At 41.9% G+C, this 5,842-nt stretch overlaps 1 pseudogene across 1 annotated transcript; it reads left to right on the top strand.

Moving 5' to 3' along the window:
• The first annotated feature begins 4,118 nt into the window (after positions 1-4,118).
• On the top strand, positions 4,119-4,952 carry LOC308428434 (protein phosphatase 1 regulatory subunit 3B-like; annotated as a pseudogene). Its single transcript has one exon. The product of its transcript is annotated as a protein phosphatase 1 regulatory subunit 3B-like (transcript).
• The last annotated feature ends 890 nt before the right edge of the window (positions 4,953-5,842 follow it).

Here is a 5,842-nt window from a genome sequence, read left to right as displayed (position 1 = left end):
ACCTTTACTTCTCATCCAATGATTGGCTCAATCAGCTTTGTTGTATAATGGCATCATCCTACATAGCACCCTTTCTGTTTACTTAAAAAAAAAAACTTTTCTATTTACCGCTACAGGTGGTGAACCAACATGTTAGGCAAGAATCCACTAGAAAGTTAGCCTAAGAATCAAACTTTATTTTCTAAGTAAGAGGGGGCCAGTGCCATGTTGAGTCACGTGATGTCTCAATCATGGAAACCTTAAAAGAAACACGGAGGCAGCCTCTGCTGTGGGTCTCTTGCTGTGAGAAGGCAGGCTACCCTGAACACAGAATGAGAAATTAGAAGCTACTTGATTCTTTGACAGAATTGTTTAAAAATGTATTTAAAAACTGCTTTGTTTTGAAGATGGTATAAAGAATTAATGCTCAAGTCAAGTTTGTTTTTCTAATTAGAAGAACAGAGTTCACCCGAATCACATGGCAATTTTCACCTGTGGTTCAGAATTAAGATAGGGAAAATTAGTCACTGACTCCAAGTAGAGAGTGGTAATATTTGCAAGTTAAGAAGGCTATTAAACTCCCAGGGACTAAACACCAACCAATGTGCACACATGGAGAGGCCCATGGCTCCAGTTGCATATGTAGCAGAGAATAGCATTGTCTGGCATCAATGGAAGAAGAGGCCTTTGGTCCAGTGAAGGGGAATGGCAAGGTGCTGAGGTGAAGAGGATGGTTGGGAGAGGGAGCACCTTTATGGAAGCAAGTGGGGGGGGGTAACATTTGAAATGTAAATGTAGAGACTATCCAACAAAAATTAATTTAAAAAAGATTATTAAAAATAGTTTAGGGATGGAGAGATGGTTCAGTAGTTAAGAGCAATGACTGCTCTTCCAAAGGACCTGAGTTCAATTCCCAGCAATCACATGGTGGCTCACAACCATCTGTAATGGAATCCAACACCCTCTTCTGGTGTGTCTGAAGACAGCAACAGTGTACTCACATACATTAAATAAAATATTTTAAAAAAATAGAATTTTGTACACCAGGCAGAGTGAATACAGACACATATTAGGGAAGTTATTAATAAATGAAGATCTGATGCTCCAGATTGAGAGCTGGACAGATCAATATATTTTGGGCTAAAGTCCTGGTTTTACAAGTTACTTATTGAAATTGATAAAAGGTGTTTGTTTTATGAATTACTCCACTAAAGCCATGTGACTCCTCAGATGCCAGCTTGTGAGGGTTTGTGGTAATTTTAAAACTACCACAACAGGAGGCTCATATTCTCTTAACATGGGATCCACGGGAATTTGAGTTGATTTCTTGACATGACAGATTATTAGAGGCCTAGGAATGAGATCATACAGTTTTTTAGCTTGTTCATTTGTTTTGTCTTGTTTTAAATTTCAAAATGGGTGTGATGTTGAGTTTTGTGGTTATATTACTTCTCTGGGAAAGAATACGAGATACTCTAGTTGCCAACTAAGGGACGCAGTACTTTGGGAGAAAGGTTTTATCTTTGTGTTTTTAAAAAGTATAATTCAGCTTTACATGACTTCCAGAGTGATATGGATCAGATTTGATAGAGACCGCCTGAAAAGCTAGATTCAAGAGGATCAAATAAAAATATACCTCAATACTAAAATGTTTCTGTTGAGATATACATATTGCAGAATGTGCAGCTATGGTGAAGTTCATCAGAAAGCTGAACTGGCCTACTTAGATTCCTGATCTCAGAGACTTTCAGCCGGAATCTGCCAGGACAGACATCAGACTACAGCAATCATTGGTGTGGCCTTCCTTCTTGAGACCCGACTGGCTTCCTCATCCCTTACCCCTTCTAGATTCTCAATGCCCATATTCAGCTTGAAGAAACTATGAAGGGTTATTGCCCTGATTCCCTGGACTTTGTGGGGTGAAAGTGGTTATTCTAAGGTTTAATCTCCTTTAGTAGAGCTAAAGTCATATCTTACATTGCTAGAAATCTTTGTAATTGATACAAAGTTGAAGTTATAATTTTTACAGTGGTATAGAATTTATTTGGTACAGATTTAAAGTTTTCACTGGTATAATTGCTTACTGATTTCAATTTGAGATTAGTATTGATGCTTTCATATAGTATTGTACCTATTTTGGAATGCAAAGCTTAGACCCAGTTCTGTAACTACTATTATACACTATTTTTAGTTGATTAAACAATATGAGTTAAAGGCCAGATAGTACACTTATAGTTCTGAGTCAATTAAAAGGGTGTTTTTGAGATATTTCAATTAGAAATGGCCAAGAGTAGTCAAAACTTAACGGTTCAGAAAGGCTTTTTGTAGTTAGGTGGTTTTTAAAAACATCAGAAATCCATAAATTATGACATTTAATGTTATTTATCTTTTGTTGCAAAATATCTGCTCATTACAGTTCCCCGTTGGTAGATTTAACAAAGAAATTGAGCATCTCTATCTCCAGGTAAGATATACTTTGTGGCTAGGCAGTCACTGGGCAGAAACTGCCGATTTTATCTACAGACTAATACTGTCCAGAAAGGAACACATTATGCAGAATAGTCCACTGATACTCTTTGTCGAGCCAAAATTATCAGCCCTTCAAGATTTCTGCATTTCCAAGGTCTGTTAGTTGATTCTGGGTCAGGAGGCTGAAGACTTGCTTTCACATGTTGCTAACAGGGGACTGCTAGTGGAGATTTGTCTCTACAACCTCTCTCAGCTCTGGAACCTTGTTAGGTTTCCTATGTTTTTAGATATTTGACCATTCTCAGATTTCTGACAGAGTTGAAGAGTAATTTAGTTTTATAGTCTACCCAAGCTAATTAACTTTGAGAAAACATAGTCATTTAGAATATTTTCAAATGGTAATAGTTGTACATAGTTTACAATTGAGAGAAAAGGTTTTTTTTTTTTTTAAGTAAACAGAAAGGTTGAGATGTAGGATGATATCATTATACAACAAAGTGGGTCGAGCCTATCATTGGATGAGAAGTAAAGGTAGGTGGGAAAAGTCTAGGAAAGTGGAAGAGGAGGAGAAAGAGGGAGATCCAGGCAGAGACAACATGGAAGTAGACGTGGATGTTCCTCTTGACACATTTCTATATGGATAAGGTTATTATGAATATTTTATAAAGCATGGAATTGTACAGGATCATTTGACTTATCTAGGTGGGCAAATTATATTATACCAAACGGATCAGAGTATCTTGGTGTGTTCTTTGATGTGAGACTTAACTGAGTTCGAAGCTGTAGGATGCAGAAAGCCCACCACGGAGCTGTGATGTGTATGCGTGTGCAAGGCTTGGCAACAACTTACCAAGGGAAAGTGAGTGAAAACAACACGCTGGGGCAGAATCAGCTAGGGCGGGCAGAGTGAAGCGCCTGGGAAGGGAACCAAGAGGAGAGAGGAGCTGGCAGATCCTATAATAAAAGTCTGGGTGCCTGTCCCCCCACGACCCCCACCTTCCCCACCCCGCACTGGAGCAGCTTCTGTGGAGTGAGACCTGGGTGCTGATAAGAGAACAAATCAACAGTTACAGCTACATCAGATCAACTGTTTGTGGGGCATATACTTCAAAAGGGGGAATGTCTTTTATTCGAATAATTCTGCAAACAATAGGAAACCATAATGCTTTTGTTTGTTTTTCAAGACAGAGTTTCTGTGTTGCTCTGAGACTCAATCTGCAGACCAGGCTGGCCTCAAATTCAGAATCCTGACTCTGCTTCCCAAGTGTTAGGATGAAAGATGTGCTCCCCAACCACCTGACAGGAAATTATGATTCTTAATGCCTTTCATTCTTTCCTGTGGTGTATTAGCATATGGGAGGACCCAAGACTTCTAGCAGAAAAGCCCATGAATTAGCCTTCAAACTGTTGAGTTCCATAGTCTTTTCTTTGTTGTTTTACTCTTAGCTTCTTTTTCCATTCCAGCCCCCAGCCCCCCAGTTCATGCCTCTCTCCACACAATCTTTGCAGAAACCTGTGTCCTGTGAGACCACATGGGAGCAGCGAGCCCAGATGAAAGGCAGCGTTGTTTATTCATCTCTGTCAGAATGAGGATTTAAGCATCTCTCTGACTTCTTCAGTGTTTTCTCTCATCTCCCCTTTGCAGACTTCTAGCCTGTTCTTCTAACTTGATGCCTGTGGGCATAGAATACACCTACAGCAGTATAGCCCCTTCTCCACACAGAGAGCGCTTCACCTTCAAGATCTCCCAAAACTGAGCAAGCCCCTGAGGCCTTGTATTTAGCTCAGCAGCAAGGATGAAGCCAGGGGAATGGTGCCCCCCACAGTGCAGGAGAAGAAGGTGAAGAAGCGGGTGTCCTTCTCTGACAACCAGGGACTGGTCCTGACAATGGAGAAAGTGTTCTCGGAATTCGATGACCCACTAGATATTCCATTTAACATCACCAAGCTCCTCAACTGGTCTGGTCTGAGACCAGCAGGGAGTGAGAGCTTTGTTTTAGATTTTCTGCAGCCTTCTGTGGATTACTTAGACTTTAGAAATCGACTTCAGACCAACCATGTCTGCCTCGAAAACTGTATGATGAAGGAAAAAGCCACCGCAGGCACCATGAAGGTCCAGAACCTGGCATTCAAGGTTATGAAGATCAGGATGACAACTGACACCTGGAAAAGCTTCACAGACTTCCCTTGTCAGTATGTGAAGGACACTTAGGCTGGTTCAGATAGGAACATGTTCTTTGATATCAGCTTACCCGAGAAAATTCAGTCTTACGGGCGAGTGGAGTTTGCCATGTAATGGTCAGGCATATTGGGACAGCAACAAGGGCAAAAACTACAGGATCACCCCGGCTGAATTCCAGTCCACTCAGGGAATGATTGGGCCATACAAAGGGCCGGATTTTGGAATCTCTTTTGACCAGTTTGGGAGCCTTTGATGTTCCTTTGGCCTTTTTCCAGAGTGGCCTAGTTTTCTGGGATATGAAAAGCTGGGGCCCTGTTACTAGTGACTGCAGTTGACAATCTGTGGCTCTCTGTGGAGGCGAGGACGCAAGGCCAGAGGGAAGTCGAACTGCCATTAGGCGTGGTTTTTGAAAAGACATGGTCCTGTTTACCTTTTTCTTAAGCCAATAAGTGAAGTGTGTTCCCATCACACCTGGTCCTGGTCTCTTGCTCAGAGGAGAGGAGATGCTGATCCTCTATGGTATCCGGGTTGGACACAGGGGATTGTACAGGATGGTGCCAGAGGGTCTGGAGAATCAAACAATTTTTGTAATCAATTTTTTTAAATCAAATTTCTAGCTTGGGTATTGTTTTCTTTAAGGTTTTCATTTGTTTTGTTTCAAGGTTTTGCTACACATTGCATATAATTGCTGTTTGTAAGCCTCTGTTGAGTGAAGACTGTTTTCATGAATAAAAAATTTTCCACCTCTTCTCTTTTCCTATTATGTATTCACTTTACATCCCCACCACAGCCTCCCCTCCTCCCCTTCTAACACAGGATCTTCCGCCACCCCTCCCCTTCAGATCTGAGATGGGGAAGACCCCCTCGGTATCCACCCACCCTGGCACATGACATCACCGAAGAACCTGACATAGTCTCTTCTACTGAGGCCAGAAAATGCAGCCCAGTTAGGGGAACAGGCAGGCGACAGAGTCAGGGTAAACCCCCTGCTCCAGTTATTGGGAGATCCACAGGAAGCCCAAGGCTACACACCAGCTACATATGTGTGGGGGACCTAGGTCCAGCCCTTATCTGTTCTTTGGTTTGGTTTGGTCAGTCTCTGGGAGCCCCCAAGGGTACAGGTTACTTGACTCTGTTGGTCTTCTTGTGGAGTCCCTCTTCCTTCCATGTTCCTCGATCCTTCCCACAATTCTTTCACGGGGCTTCCGGAGC

Source organism: Micromys minutus (genome assembly GCF_963924665.1).
Source record: "Micromys minutus genome assembly, chromosome: 12".
In the NCBI taxonomy this organism is placed as follows: Eukaryota; Metazoa; Chordata; class Mammalia; order Rodentia; family Muridae; genus Micromys; species Micromys minutus.
Note: the sequence above shows the minus strand (reverse complement) of the source record. Positions and strands in the feature narration are given on the sequence as shown.